Genomic DNA, 17,631 nt, shown 5'->3' on the forward strand with positions numbered 1-17,631 from the left:
TAGAGTCCTTATTAATATTAATATTCACATGAGATTATAGTTGAGCAAAACATTATCACTGCTGATTAACTGGGGATTGCAGCGAGGGACAGATTTTCCCTGGCATTTCGATTCATGTTTTGATTTTGCAAGCATGTTCGAACTCTCGATACGGTGCCTTTCTGTGAGGGGAATAGGCCATGCTAAAGGATCAGGCTATATGGGGCTGTAACCAAGGCATTAATAACAGACGTTTGACAAACAACATTCTGTCTAGTTTCTTTTATTTGGCTCCCATTTTCCGACTCCTATCACTGCATTGTTCATGTTGCTCACATTCGTAAACCTGCAGTGGATAGTTTTTGGGTCACTAAACAACCCTAACATACCGTCACTTTTTAAGTTGATATGCCGAACTGCATGCGGCCATCTGATAAAAGTAAGTCCAATATTACCCGTCATTTATCATTTTAGAGTTATTTAAGTGATGATAACTTTGCCTGTTTACAGTTTGATTCCGCGCTGTTGTTGTGGCCCAGAAAAAACAAATCAATGAGCTGAAAGGCATACAGCACTGTAGAGCTGAGTGTTAATAATGTGATCCATTTTATTGGTTTTACTAACATCACTGGTTACCTTTTTCTTCAGGATAAGTCGAAGTCGATGAGCCAATAAGGTGACTACAAAAGCCTTTGGGTGTCTCTATCGCTCACGTGACCCAGAATTGTGAGCACGACTCCTACCTGGAATGTTCCTGAAAGTTTTTTGTGTTGCAGGTTTGTTGACATGTGAGCTGTGTTGTTTGTTATTTGATCTGCTATTCTGTCTATAATTTTGCAGTTTTCCTGTTTTTTCTTTTTAATTGTATACTTCTGCATCTGCCTGCCTTCTCTCTGCACTTGGGTCCTATTTACTGATCAACTATTATCAATATTTTTAACTTATGTAGCACTTCAGAATCATCAAAGTGTTCATAGTAGACACACTACATACATAGACACATATATTAAAATGGATTTATAAATGTCTCACGTCAATGTCTAGCATTGTTAATAAGTGTATTTACTAAAAAGTTCCATTGTCTAATCAATCGATTATTAAGCCCCAAACCAGCATCAGCAAGAAAAAAAAAAAAAATCCAATCTAATACAGGAGGCTGCATGCTCCCTGAATTGTGCTATCCTTGTAAACTTGACCTTAAACGTCATGCATGACTGTTGTTTTAGGTACATCGTTACCTTCTGGGCAATCCAAAAATATGGCAAGTTGCCATCCACCTCAGGAAGCGATATACTTGATAGATATCCACACGTTTCATGGTGTCACTTGGTCACTAACGGACCAATAAACAGGATGATGGGAAGAGACGGAAGATGATCGAGTAAATGTCTCTTCCTCTCTCTCTCCTGCGAACGTGGTCGACTGTTATCACGCCTCACTTCAAATCCATACTCCTGTTATGGATGATATGCCTCACGCCTCCCATTAAAGTATCCCGAGCAATGGCCCACCTAATAGTTAATGTGTATCTTAAGCTGCAGTTAATATCTCCATAAAACATTAACAGTAGCCTTATTAGATACAACTATTAATGCTCAAGAGTGTGTGAGAATAGATGATAGCCTTAGCATTGATGCTGAAGTCCACTTGTCATGCTTTGATTCATGGTGAAGACCGTCTTCTATTCAATGAGGTTTGACCACGCTGAGGTGTGTGCCTTTATGTTTGCGTATTGTGTGTGAGTGATGCAGCAAATTGTCCATTTGCAGTATATCCGATGGGCTCAGGGATGTCATTAGTCACAGCGTGCTCGTTCTCATTAAATGGCCTAGTCGCCATGGCAGCCCCACAAAGGCCAACCCCTCCCCCTCCTGGAAGAGCACGGAGAGTGACAGGCCAATTAGAGCAGGGCGCTGTGACACGCAGTCTGCTGTGATTATGGCTCTGAGGAGAGAGGAGCCAGGCAGAGGACACCATACACCGGCAAGGTCCCAACAAGATCCGTCTCCAAACGAAACGCGATGAGCCGGGGCCCTGGAGGTCATGTCTGCCGCAGCCTCTTCCCTCCATTACATGTGGCACCTGCCATCAAGAGCAGTTAGTTGCGATACCAATGGAGAGCGAGCAGTATAAACTACACCACCCAGAGGGATTTTGGGCACACGTCGGACGCCGACAGGTTGTTTGTCCTGCGTTATTCTGCGTTGGAGATCTTCATCACCTGTCACACACTGCTTTGCTCCGATCCTCTCAAGTCTCCATCTTCTGGGGAGCCGTGGAGACGCAGCAGGAGAGTGAAGGAGATATTTTAATCTGGGCAATGATGACATCGAGTGTGGCATTGAACCTGTCGGCTTTTCTCTCCGATGCATTCGAGCTGTAACAAACACAATGCGGCACACAAGACAACATAGAGACACACAGCTGATATGAAAACTGTTACTGAGGAGAAAATAAGAGATAGAATAGAATAATCTCAGTTCGGTCGTATCACAGGAGCTTCTTCAGCAGCGTTAGGTTTTTTCGAATTGTCGTTTTTATTTTCTAAACGCTTTAAGAATTTCTTAATTTCTTAAAGCGTAACTGCTCTACAGTGAGATTGAAAGTTCATCCTTTGAATCAGCAGACAAACACAGTCTCAATATAAGGTCCATTTAGTAGCTGTTTTACATCTTTCATTAATCACACAATCAAGCAGAACGAGCAATCTCATTTTAACCTAAATTTTTAAGCCAGTATGGATCCTCAATGTTCTCAAAAAAAATGGGTATTTGAGCATCTACATTGCCATGGCAACTGGGCAAAATCTGCTGAGGAAGATCGTGTCATGATTGAAATCCCAAGAACAGCTACATGGCCCTCGTGGTGCAGCCATGTGTCCTACAGATATATGATCCTCTACAACTAAACTACACTCTCAATTACGCTGTGAGAGAAACATATTTTTAACCTGGATTACGGTCGCAGTTTTAAAAAGTTAAAAAAGTGGTTAATGTTGTAAATTGAAGCAAAACAAAAAACACAACTACTTTGTTGGGTTTAGTAAAAAACATCATGGTTTGGTTTGAAATGAATATGAAATTGAAACAAAACCAAAACCTGTACTTGTTAGGTTTAGGCAACACAACTACTTGATTCACACAGGACATGAAAAGCAGTCTCCTGGGTGACAGCCCTGTGTCTTTTAACCTACCCCACAATATCCTCCCTATGCAGACTCATTTGAAGCTTATTTCTTAAATTGTAAAGCAAATGTAATCCACATCAAAATACTTTTCCCTTGAAACGTAATTCAGAATGCAGTTTCGTTGTACGGGAACGTCATTTTTTTAGAGACAGGGCTGCTGCTTCTAACGCCAAGAATGAAGTTTCTCTCTCCGTAAAATAGAATACTTTTCTCATCGTGGTTCGTCTACAGCTATTTACCGGACCTTTTGAGCGTATCCCTCCACCTTCTTCAGCGAAAGGGACTCGCTCAGGTGTCAGCGTGTGACCTGAGTGCAGAACGTCCGTCGCATGATTTGTTTAAGGCCTTAGCTTAATTGATGAGTTTATTAAACTAAGGTTAACACAAAACAAACAATGGAGGGTGCAGATCATCAAAGTCAGTGAGGAAAGCAGAGGATGTATGTGGGCCATGTGTGCAGAGGAGGTGCTGAAGGTAATGCAGGGTGGATGTGAGCTGTAGGAAGAGTGAGAAACAACGAGCATGTGGACCAGCTTTTATAGCCTGGAAGGCCCAGGCCCTAATCAAGCTGACGACCCTCTCTAACAAGTGTCACTATTTGAATCAGCAGTGTTTTGAATTAGAGCTCACCTCACGTCTGTTGCAAATAGATGCTGGTGCTTGTGCTGGTATGTGTCTACGTTTGTACTTACCGACTACGACTCAGTAGTCCTGCATGTCATCTCAGCGCTGTAACATCAAGGCTTTATGAACTGGAAGCCTCTTGATGTACTGAAGAGCACTCTAACGTGATGGAACAGTTTAGCTTGGGAAAAAAAACAACTGAACTGATTCTGAACTCAGAATCTTTAAACTGAACTGAAGGAAACATTTCAAATCAGCAAAGTGATTATTTTCAACTTTAGAAACATCAAGGAGGCCGTTCACGTCCAACCCTGAAGGCCATCTTTGAACAGGAACAAGAAAAATGTCAGCGTCAGTCGTTCAGCAGATAGTCAACGGCAACATGTGTTTACATTCAAATGAATGAATTGTTATATAGAGCCACACTGTGCGCAGTTTGTTTTTCCTGTTTCCCACCGACAGTCAACGTTGGTTTCTTTTAACAAAGACCAAAAGCTTTCCCCCAACCCTAATCAAGCCACGCAAAGGCCTGAAGCTAACCAAACGTAAACCCTACAGGTATATGGGGAGTGTTGGACAAACCGCTACTATCCTCTCCGGTATACGACCGCTTGTTATCACATGACTAGAGTTTGGTGCTTAGGTCACATGATGATGCTGAAGAAGGCCAAAGGATTTGATCAAAATCAACCAGAAAAAAGCGATTGAACTTTGCGTTTCGAATACAAGCAATAACAGAATCGCACTAGAAGAGAAACGAACAGAGATATACGTATATCTGGGATGCAGGTATAAGTTCTTGTATACATGAAGAGAAAAAAAGAGCAGAGTTTAGCTGCTGTAGGCCATGTCTGCAGCAAGTAGAAGAGTTAAATGCCACTTAAAGCTTTTTCTGTGAGCCACAATAGAGAAAATAGAAAAAGGGGAGAAGAAAAGAACACTCTGTGGGCAGATCGAGCCAGTGGCCTCTCTCACTGCACATCTTTTGTGTTTCCGAGAGAATGGTTCACTGCCTTTTGACAATAAAAACCACGGGGGGGGAAAAAAAACCATCATTTTCTTCAGGCAATGCTTCTTTCCAGTGCTAGCTGCTACATGAACACCTTCACAAAAAGCTGGAAATGCGCATTTCAGTCGCAGTTTTGTGTGAATCGCATTTCTACTCGAACATAAAGATTTTTTTTCTTTTACTTTCATCCCAATGAGGCGGATACGACATGGTGCGACAGAAAGGCTGCGACAGAGTAATGATTTAATTGCTGGCAAGAAGTAAATAGAAGCAAAGGCTGTGATTTTGCAATACAACATTTATCTTGTTTTCAATTACAAGTTACACCCAAACACAAGGTTATAACTGCCACTTAAGACACAAAGACTTTTTAATATGTTCAATTCTGTTTTTTACATTAATTAATTCATATTTTCTCCAGCTTTTTTCCACATTGAAACAAACATTTGGGGGCTGCACTAATTTGCCTTTACCCGTGACACACACACACCCCCTTATATGCAGTAAATGAAGTAAATGACCTTATTAATACATCCATTCTCATGCATGTTTAAACAACTGAATCCACAACTAAACACAATAAACAAACAGAACTGAAGACATGCATCTGTTGTGGTTATAGAGTAGTTGGTTAAGCATTGTTTAGACCATGTATGGGTAAGTAAATATTACTACAAAAGTGTGAAGCTGATCAATCTGAAATCTCAGCGTACCAATAAGCATGAAGACGCCTGAATATGACGCCCTGTGTGATTGTTGAACATCTGATTCCAAACATGCTACGATTTCAGCCTCCACTCTTCTGGGAAGACTTTCTGCATGATTTTGAAATCTGGCTGCAGCGTTTTGCACCCATTCAGTCACAGGAGTGTTGGGTGATAAGGCCTGGCTCAGAGCCTGCCCCAACTCACCTCAAAGGCGTCAGATGAGGTCAGGGCTCTGTGGGCCAGATCAAGTTATTCAACGCCTAACTCGCTTTGGGCTTTCGACAGACTATTGCCACAAATTAACACAGTTGTCCACAATAGTATGTGGACAGGTGTGTCCACATACTATTTGCCATAGATTTTGTTTCTACATACTATACAGAGAGTATTATAAACATTATTTCCTTCATGTGCGTTCACATCCTAATTTTTTCTAAAAAAAGTCAAACTCTGTTTGCTTCATGTGCGTCTGAGCAACTTTCATAAGAACGAACAGGGGTCCGCCTCCAACGCTGTATCCAGTTGTCTTTACACATCCATGGCCTCGCCCCATTTCAGGACCACTACTTCCTGTACGGGCACTGCAAATGTGCAGTGGACTGTAAATAAGAAGTCAACGTAGTCACCGTGACGTCACCCATTGGTTTAAATACAGTTTCGAACCCTCGGGTTCTGCATTTTGTCCATCGCCATCTTGGCTATTTCCAACCAGAAGTGACACAAGAGGGTGGAGCTAAGTACAACCGAACGCTGCATTTTTTTGGTGTCCAAGAAGGTTACAATAACTTTTATGAGCTGAAAACGCACTGCAAAAGGGTTGTAAGACAAAAACACGTACAATTCCCAGACCGGACATCGCTGTGGTAACAACCTGTCCATCACGAGGTAGCCACGCCCTAAAGCATACCCTGCTTTATCATCTATTTTACTCTAAATGTGACCATAATTTACTAAACAAACATCATGCTGTATTGAAGAATCCTTAAAACTAGCTATTGAGATCATAAACTTATGTTTACAATGTTTCCTGAGGTAATAAATCAAGGGAGAAGTAGGGACATTTTCTCACTTTTTTTGCCCCTGATGGACATTAGAAAGAATGCAAGTTGAATCACTTCTGCATTGGCTTCACTTTTCGGACCCTGAATTTGCCATCTGCACTAGGACATAAATTGAAAGGTCTGGAATCGAACGTATTTCTTGGGGACACTTTGCTGTGGACTATTCTCCGACTACTACACCCCTGCATAAAAATAATCAGGCAGATACATTTTGTTCAGGTATCCAATATTATGCAAGACATCATCCATTATGTTTCGCTACTTATTGCTGTAAAGAACATCTCTCTCTTTTATCTCATTTTCTTTTCATCTTTTGCTCCCCCTGAGGACACAAAACTGACTGAAATTTAAGATGACAGGACAAGGTGAGTGAAAGGAGAGGAGGCTCTAAGTGACTTAAGAGTAAGAACTCCAAGAAAGAATGAAAAAAAGAAGAGAGAGAGAGAGAGAGAGAGAGAGAGAGAGAGAGAGAGAGTAACGCAAACCCAGAGTGAGAGTTATAAGAAATGTCTTTGAGTGGCAATAGTCTGGGGCTTTGAAAATGAAAGGAAAAGTGCAAAGAAAGAGAGTGAAGGAGACAAAGAGAAAAAGAGAGAGGACAGTGGTTGAAGGGTTAAGGGCGAAGTTGGAGTCTATGTGACAGTATCAAAGCCACAGGAGCAGCAGAGAAAAGCTGTTAACGGGAGCTCACCGTGCCTTAATCGATTGTGAACTGTGCTGCAGAGCACAGCCAATCACGAGAGCTCCTGGAGACTTCTCTGAGTTAGAGCACTTACACGCTGTCTGCCGCCCGATCAGGGAGACGACACAGGGAGAGGAGAGTGAAAAAGACAGAAAGAGAGAGGGAGTAAAAAAAAAAAAAAAAAACGAAGAGATGAGGAGAGAGGGTGACGTTAGTCAGGGAGACGGAAAAGTGGGACTTCAAGATTATGGTTTCGCTTTTTCATCTTGGTGACCTTGAAAGCCCTTTTTAGGGGGTGTTTATTGGAGTGAATATGCATCAAGTGTCCTTTCTTTTGCTCAATTTGTCTGTCTTCTCTCCATCTGCCTGATTACCTTTAAGAATGCCTTCCTCAACTTCACATGGGCCTTTTCTTCTAGATGAAAACATGCAGCATGCATGACCTTTAGAGGCACGTTGCATGGCATCAAATGGAGATCTGAACATTGTAACAGCACATGACATTTTGTAAGGTCTTGAATGTGTCTTCAATGGACAAATCACTTTGACATGAAACTTCTGGAAAATGTTGCTCTTGCAGAATATTTTTAAAAAGCCCCCAGATATGTCTGCACTCATCACAAGAGAATACTCCAATGAAATCCTATTTTTCTGACACAAAACCAATGAAAATGTAAATAGATGCAGCAAAGCTGATTATATTATCTAGTTCTGTCATCTTTATTTATTTGTTTGATCTCACTATTCCTGCTGTTAACATTGTAAAGCATCCACTAAACTCAACAATTGACATACTGATGTGACTTGAGACAGAATTAACTGGCTGAAGCTATGACGTGTTTTTGTGACGACTGCGGGACTGATTTGTTTGCAGCTGTAAGTCTTCAGTCTAATTAACAGTTGCTTGCTGTGATTTGACATTTGTAAATGAGCGTTGTAACAGCTCAGAATTGACTCAGTAAAACGGGCCTTTCTGTCACAGAGAGAATACAGCGGCGTGTGCTGCCTGATGCATCGACTGGGAACGGAAACTGTTCCCATTTTTGAAAACCACGAGTCTGCACAAATGATACAGCATCAACTAGTCTCATGGCATAATATTCTACACGGTAATGACGTAATAGCGAGTAAATATAACTCTGAATCATCTGCTCAAAGTTGAAATTAAGGTTGAGCTTTGAAGCACTGAAAATGCCTTCACCTGCAGATATTTCAAAGGAAGTTAGAAGTTCAGAAAATAGATTGGCTCCAGTCTACTGTATCTATCCAGTCTATTTAATCACAATTTTAAAGCCTCTACGGAAATAACTCAAATGAAAAAGAAATGGTCTCCTCTCTTTGTTCTTGTTTCAAGCATAACCGTTGTTTCATTTGCTTGAATGAAAAAAAAAAATACAATAATGGAAATTGTTTAACTGTAGTTTTAAAAAAAAAAGTCAAATTGAATCCAGTCTGGACCAATACAATTGTATCCTCAGTCAAAGTCATGAAATGAAAAAAATGATTTAAAGATGGTTTATCTTGCTCCTGATCCAGTTTCTCAGGTAAATACATCTGTGTATCATCAGCAGAGCATTTAATCTACACTGTGACACTCACAGACTCACATTTCTTACGGCGCATTTAAATGAGAAAAGACTCTTTCTAAACTGAAACTCTGAAAAGATATGTATTGCACATTATTAGATTGCGATCATAGATAATGTGTTTTTATACAATACTTTAATTTAATCAATCCCACAAACGCAGGACTTTCAACCACAAGACCGGCGTTTTGACACCGCGTGTCTCAAAGTGTTGTGGTTTTGTTACGCTGGTGACAGTTTTCCTAAAGCTAACTGTACGTCGGTATTTTAAAACCAACCATGACGTTTTTCCTAAACCATACTAAGTGCTTTTGTTGCATGAACCTAACTTTCGTTTTGTAATGTAATGTCCTCCTGAAATAAGGTGTTCCAAGTGACACAAAGAAAACTGACAATTTGTGTCGCCGTACATGAAGATTGCATTTTGTTACTATTTCACAAACTGTCGTGAGACTGTGTTGACATCAACATGTTGATCATTGCTATATTACAGTGCTCCTTTTTTGTTACACGGTTATAAACTGAACACATCTTTACAGTCACTTGTGTGCTTCACTTCACAGGATATCACTCACTTTTATGAGTCCCTATATGGTTTTGGACAGAAGACTAATGTGGCCTTACCAATACTTGGGACTAAATCTGGATTCATAGGTCCGATTTAAGGGTTGCGATGGAGCTACATCGTAGCTGTTGTACGCCTCCTCAAAATGTAACCACACTTGGTTAGCTTGTTTTCTCCCACACGCTTCAGAAGCGTCAGTGAAGACAACATTAAGCAAGTCAGGCTCAGTATTCTGCTCATTTTCTAACGTAAACCCAGTTATTGCACGTCAGTCGTCTCCTATTCAGTCGGCCAAAGAGACAAAGGCCTGAACAATCCTGTTTGAAAATCAGGATCTCTGGACTATGCAGCTTCCATTTTGATTTCTTTTATAAAAATCTGTCTCTCGTGAGTCCAGCAGTCTTACAGAGGTGCAACACTAAATCCCTGAAGAATCCTTTTACAAATCTCCCTGTTGAAAATAGCCAGAGGCAAAACCTGTGCTGCTATTCTGAGGTGAGAAATACCATTATTTGTGCTTGACTGGTTTCACCTGTTAGTGACTGATTTCACCATAATCATCAGTGTGAAACAGGAGATGGGTGGCCAGATTGAGACATCAGGCTCTGTGTGTGTCCCTGGTGGTTTCATCTGAAATGGTGGTGGGGTGGTTACACCGGAGCGTGCCAGTATCTACATGAACCTGTCGTCCTGTTACTTAACTGATCCTAAGGCGGCCGGCTTGCTCATTTCAGCCACACTCACAAAGAATGACTTAAATCAATCCATGGATCAGTCTTTATCTTTAATTCAAATGTACGTCTTTTTTTCATCCTGTTGCTCCACGCAAAAGGAAAAGTTCCCATGTAGTTTGTTCTTCTACGTCCGCCATCAGCTGCCATGAAGGGACAGGGAGTTTGCCTTCAGGGGGAAATAATAAAACAGTCACCAGTTGTTTTCAAGTGCAAGCAGAGTGCTGGTCAAGGGCAAACAGTCAATAACCAGAGCCACCCCTTTAAATGTCAGTTGTCTTGGAAACAGGTGCAGAAATGGAGGATTTCGGATGGTGGCTGAGCAACTGCCGGGCAGCCGCTGTTTAGTAACGCCCAAGAACAACAGCATGCCGAGCCAATGTCACCCCATGGAGCCACACTGCTCCACTGAAGCACCGAAAGATGCAATTCAGGCAGACTGGGGGGTAAAAGACCAGGAAAAAACCCCGCAGAGAGACCACCCGATGTTATAATCCTCATCTTCAGTGTAATTCATGAAGAATAAAGCGTGGGACTTACAAAGCAGGCAGAAGTCAACAGTTTGAAAGAATAGTTCTTAAAATGAACATTTCACGCACGTTTCCGTGGTGAAAAGTTCCTGCAGTTAACATATATTTACACACGTATGTCTTTAAGCACGGATGAATAATGATGGAAATGAATGTGGAGTTGTTTGACTTGTGAACTTGCCCAGAAACACTGATAGAAAACAGGCATCTTAGTTTAGGCTTTGTCACTGTGTCTCTCAGCGGAAAGACTATTCACTACTGCCCCCTGCTGTGAGCATAAATCTAACCTGGAGCCCAACACGTTCACCAGAGGTTGATCGGACTATCCTTCCTGTGTAGAAGTAAATAACATGTTACTTGTGTTGAGAAATATTCAGTAGAAGTACATTAGCAGCTCATTTGACCACAAATGGCCCCTGAAAACGGATCACTGTGACATTATAGTGATTTTTCTTTCATGTAAATATTCTGCTACTCAGTAACGCTTTCTCAAGGTCGGATTTATGAAATAAAAGAAAATGTAATATCCACCCAAACAACACAGCTGTAACTCTATCATTTTTAATCAATTCCCAGAAGTATGGTAAAAGAAAAATCATCAAAAATGTGTGTATGTAAAAATAGAAAGAGCGTGAACATAGTTTTTTTAATAATTATGTGTAATTCGATTTCTTTCTGAGGATAATCTGTGCTATAGACTACCTGATCTGTCTCACATATTTAGTGGGAGAGCAATTTCAAAGGCTGGAGTCACTTTGTCCTCTCCATCCTCCATATGAAGTGTCTAAAAGGGTGAGAAACGAATGCATCTCTCGTGCCATCACCTGTACGTCTTAGTCAGCTGGATGGACGCCAGGTTTTATGTGGTATTATCACTTTACGTTCATTGTTTTATGTGTGCTTCTGTGTTGGTTTGGTTAGATCCACCACTCTGGTCCAGAGTCAACAACTGCTGGATGGATTGCCATATAGCTCTGTAAAGAGCATTCAGAGTCAAAGCACCGCTGTGCCTAACTACAGTGCAGCCTCACGGGGCTGCTAATGTGTCTGTTGACTCTTGTTATTATATGTTTTATGTGTCTTATTATGTTTTATTTTCAAGTCCCGGTGTGTTCGGTGCTTCACCTGGCTGCAAGACAAATCCCCTCTTGAGGACAATATAAAGTTGAAAGTAGCACACAGTAATGGACCAAACATGAATAAAAATGAATTATTTTTGCAATGCAGAGTAAACCGTTTCCTTACTCTGCCTATAACTGTTATTATCAACATGCTGGAGGAAATAAAGATTTAGTTAAGATGGAAGAAAGCATCCCTGCAGCTGCCTTTTTTTTTTTTCTTTTAATGCACCATGGTTTATGTAATGCAGATCTCCATTTGTCTATCCGAGCTGACATCAAGGACAACCTCTGATCTGTGTGGTTGAAGCAAGGAGCTGACATTGTCAGTTTCATAACTCATGACCCGTAGTGACAGATACACATGTCAGCACTTGTGCAAACACATCTGCCTCTAATACCACATCAGTCTTTCCTCCGTCTCTCTCTCCCATAAACCTCTCTACCATTTAAGCTACAATTTAAATAAAAGAGCAGCTGGGACGTGGCAAATTTACTTCAAGATTTTTGCATCACTATCTCATTCTGTGTCATGTTTCTTCACATCCTCTCCCAACACAGAGTGACCCAGCTCCTATTCTCCGAGCCACAGCTCATTAATTGAGGGCAGGGAGACGCAGATTCGGCGGGACGGATCAGATCCTTGGAACTTTGCGACGTGCCTTATTGTGCTGGTGTTGCTGAACTGTGGAGGCAAGATAGCCGGTGGGCATGACTTGGATGGGGACCTTTCAAATCAAATCGCATCTGGTCCCCGTCCCGGCCCCGTTATATCAGAGCAGATAACGTGCTCCGGTAAAGGTTAAGACTCACAATGACATTTGTGTTGAGACCCAGCAATCCTTGAATCCCGTGGACTAATCTTGAATTCATACAAGTGTGTGCTTCTTTGCGTGCGTCTGTGTGAGTGTGTGCATAGGCTGCATACTGTAGTTGTTTATAATAAAAGTTGGTAAATCAAATATAGGAGGAACAGACAGTCCATTAAGATAGTGAAATAGGAGTCAAGAATCCCATTAAATCACATTCTGCCTTGATGTAGTTCAGTATCAGAGACCAGAACACTTTCCAGAGGCAGGAAATGACTGTTGCACCACTTTCATGACCTTATTCATACATAAAATAATATAAAGACGTGAAATCATCAGGGGAAAAATACATTATTTCCTGCTCTCTTGAAAACAGTTTTATTCAAAATGGATTCATTTTTTATAAATACACAGCGTATTAGGTTTTCTAAAGTGAAATGACTTTTAGACGGTGTCTAGAAAGGTAAGTTTGTTCTTTTTTCAGCTTCATCTGAGCTCAAATCAAATACAATTTAAAACAGCAACACTGCGTCTGACTTCTTTGTGTGTTTACGTGTGTGTGCACAGGCACTTGTGTTGTATATGTTGCATGTACATGTTGACAAATACATGCTTATAACTATATTATAGTGAGTTATAAAGAGTGGTGGAATGTATTGTACTTTAGTACAAATCTGAGGTACTTGTACTTTACTATTCTCATTTTGTTTAACTTTATACTTCTCAACAAATCAGAGGCAAAAAGTGTACTATTTTCTCCCCTACATTTATCTGACTTTAGATATTTTTCAGATTAGTTTTTTCTGAAGTTAAATAAACAATTGTAATTCTGAACACAGGCTTGTTTTATTTTTTAGAGATACGCTGTTCTTATAGAACAGCGATGCTACAATTATGGGATTAAAATTGAGTGTTGAAGTTTAGTGTTGCTAAACTCAACAACCTGTTTGTGGCGACAATACTTCTACTCTTCAATCCAACATGGAGACTGGGATCTATGGTGCTTTGTGAATAAAACCCCACTTTCCCATTTCTAAAACACCCACCTCATCGCTCTTCACATTAAAACCTAAAAAATAATAATAATAACAATTACAAGTCATTATTAGTATTCTGTATTAAATTGAATCTGGTATCCAATCAGCAATTTCCCCGCTGAGGTGACCAGAGTGACACAGCAGTCTCCACTCTCGCAACAAAAGCATTTTTCTTCTGAGATCCACTTCATTACCCAGACTAATATGGAGCAAAATGTTTATTCAAATGAGCCAAGTTCAAATCCTTCAAACTGAATGAAGAAAATGCTGAAATGGATTATGTGCTGCAGGAAGAAAAAAAATCATATTTGAATTAATTACAAACTGAAAGGGCGTCTGGGTTGAAAAAAAAGAAGGGGAAAAAAAAGCTCATTCTCTTTCCATTTCCTTCGTTACTTTCTCATTAGCTTGCATTTATTTATTCACATAATCCGTCACCACCCAATGCCATCAATATGTGTCCATGAAACAGAAGGATAATTGCATTTTATCATGATCAACGGCAAGCATTGCGAGCCACTGATTGGCCATTGTTTTAAGGAACAGGCTCACGGTGAGCATTTGATTGGCCGCTGCCGGAGGAAAGACCTTCTCTTAGCGAATGATTGGGCAGTGTCATTTTCCACCTGAACGGCTCCTGGGGGCGCGCACGCACGCACGCACGCACGCACGCACGCACGCACGCACGCAGTTATTGTGTGACTGTGGCAGGAGCCACCTTTGTATCACCAGAGTGTGTGTGAATGGGAGTTGCTCTGAAATGGTAGGCCTATTCCACGAGCTCCGAGCGGGTCTTGATGGGGCGGGGATGGGGGGGGTTTGCTGCCCATCTCAGGATAAGTCACATGGGACAGTCTGTCAGCTCACCTCTCATCAGGAGACATACCGCAGAGCAAGCAAATCCTCAACAGCAATAACACACACAGTCACTAAAACACACTGTGATCTGTTATTTAATTTTACACATCCCTACAATCTGATATATCTACAAATGTATTGATAACCATCAGCTTGTCTGCATCCGTTCATTGCAGATCTCCGTCTCTTAAGACATATAGGACACTGTGACCTCCCTCACACTTTTGTCTCTTCTGTCTTTTCATTTCACGTCTCCGATGCCCTGCTCTGATTTCATTTACGCACATGGAGATGTGATAAAAAGTGATTCAAGGACCCTTCTTCATCGGTCTTCACCCCCTACTCACTCACAATCAGTAGCTGTAAGTGTGAATTAGCGGCTTGTTATTCTTGCTCTTACAAAAAAAGTGCAGCTTACCATCTGACAGATGCATACAAATGATCGTGTGGAGCTGCTTTTCATAAAATCTTTTTACTTACAAACTGTCAAATTTCATTAGGGTTACAAGAATATTTCAACATTTTGGCACAAAAAAAAAAACTCTGTCTCCCAGCCCCTCTAAAGCTCACAAATCAACATTTACACGTTTAATCTGTACAAAAACCAGCAGAGTCTTCAAGACGTCACATTCGGCACATAATCACTTGGTAACAGTTTAGGATGAAACAAGGGTGACTGTAGGGCGACGCCAAATAGTCGACTGATTCAATCTCACAGTTGAATCGTCACAGTGACGGAAAATGTGGTAAATAAACAAAGGCTCATTTATAAATAACATGGTTATTTCAAAATCAAAGAATAGGCCTGCATTTTGTATTCTGAGCACTCAAATAAGAACGTAGTACAATCAGAGTGCTCGATGTATTTTTTTTTCATTTTCTAAAATGATCTGGGGGAGGCCTCTCTCTCTCTCTCTCTCTCTCTCTCTCTCTCTCTCTCTCTCTCTCTCTCTCTCTCTCTCTCTCTCTCTCTCTCTCTCTCTCTCTCTCTCTCTCTCTCTCTCTCTCTCTCTCTCTCTCTCTCTCTCTCTCTCTCTCTCTCTCTCTCTCTCTCTCTCTCTCTCTCTCTCTCTCTCTCTCTCTCTCCTCTCTCTCTCTCTCTCTCTCTCTCTCTCAGCTTCCCTGTTGTTTCCCTTCTGTCTGTGCACAATGAGGAAAATGGAATTAGGACCGAAAGTTGGCAAGCAGGACAAGAAACCGTGTCTCTATGTCTCTGGATCTCCGCTACGTGTCAGTAGGCCGACTATGGACAACTACACACAAACACTCAACAAACAGGGCTATCCTTATTCTGAAACAACAGCTGAGTGACAGTAACATGAATCTCGGCCAATAATTTGTTTAGACTATTTTTCTTTAGATACATAAAGTTCAAACAAGGGGGATGAATCAGACATGATTTGACAATCAGTTGATTGTAGGCAAGAATTGACCAATCATACTCCACAATGTAAGGTCCCCTATAGTCGACTGATATGAAACAGGAAATGAACAGCGATCTGTACTTTGTGGCTCAATAACATCATCTTTTTGTCCTTTAGACAGAGCCAGGCTAAGAGTTTCCCTGTTTCCAGTCTTTGAGCGAAGCCAAGCTAACCATCTACTGTTGTAGCTGCATATTTAGACAGATATGAGAGTGACATCGATATTCCTACCCAACTCTCGGCAAGAAAGCAAACAAGTGAATGTCGAACTACTCCTTTGAGTTACACATTTAATAGCCCGATCGATGCACGCGACTTTTGGTGACATGTACGCACATAAATCATGCAAACAAGTGCGCATCAGATCTTTAAGAAACCTGATCAGAGTCGGAATCCTCTGAAGGACAAAGACCCAGAGCGTGACAAAACAGTTATTAAACCAAGAGCAAGCGAGACGATCTCTAGACCGAGCAGCAGGGAAAGGGGAGACGTGACCATGGAGGGGTGACAGAGCGAGACGCCAAAATGAAGAAATGCAGAGATGAGAGGATAGAGAAATAGAGGGCCTGCCACACCTGACAGAGGGAGGAGGGAAAAAGAGGAACATTCAAGCCGGATAAACGGATCAGACTGGCTTCTGTTCGTGTAGTATATGAAAGTATTATGACATTGAAAAGGTAATTCTATAGTTTGTGATATTGTAAAAAAAGGCTGCTCAAATTGTGTCAAATTCACCGTGTTATATACATTTTACAGCAGTTTATATTTCAACCTGTTGTAACATGTCAAGTACAAGTTTTGCTTTTTAGGCGTTCATGGTCTAAATGTGCAAACACAGGGGGAACATTTTAACTGTGACATTTTGAATACGATTTTAATATTGCAAACAAAACAAAAACTTTAATAAACCCAAGCCGATTAAAACACATCATTATTATAATTCCTGCTCTGTATTTGGACAGAGGGAGTTGGATTTTAAGCCGCCTGGGTGAAGACAATAATAATAACGAACAGACTGACAAGCAGCATTTAATGTCAATCAGTATGAGAGCCTTGTTGTGTATTTTTTCCTGCCATTATCACGTAATGGCAGGTAAATACGGTGTTTTAGCTTACACATTAAATTCTGTCCTCGGTCTTTGGAAGCCAATTGAGCAGTTTGTCTGGTTCAAGAAACTAAACAATCAACACCAAAGACTAAAATTACATTTTTTTAAAAAGCTCACCGGCTGTATATGTGAAAAAAAGATGTCCGTCTCCTGCTTATTTCCTCACAATCCAGCAAGTGATGATAAAGCTGGAAGTAGGAAACAGCGGGGCCTCGTGGGAGTCTGTCCTCCGGGGACAGAGGAAGGAAATTACTACCAACGACACCAGTTTGGAGCAGCGGTGGCCATCAGATAAAGACAACATTGTACACACCACTTGTAAATCAATCGAGGTCACCTTGTGCTCTCTCTGCGTTACAGTTACATCATCATGAACACTTCAGCGGCTGCAGACTCGGGGTGGAAAGTTATCAGAATCTGACATACCGAGTTAAATATGTTTATTACTCTACGGTGATTTGACTCTTCTTGTGATTAATATTAACAGCCAGAGCTCTGACCTTGATGTCGGCTACATCTCTTCTAGTTAGCTGTCCAACAGCACCACCTGCTGGTCAACACCGCTACAACATGTGGATTACATCTGGTGTTTACTAAACTGGCAAACAAAACAGC

This window comes from Anarhichas minor, unplaced genomic scaffold, assembly GCF_050575085.1.
Source record: "Anarhichas minor isolate MPS153535 unplaced genomic scaffold, ASM5057508v1 ptg000043l, whole genome shotgun sequence".
NCBI classification, from domain to species: Eukaryota; Metazoa; Chordata; class Actinopteri; order Perciformes; family Anarhichadidae; genus Anarhichas; species Anarhichas minor.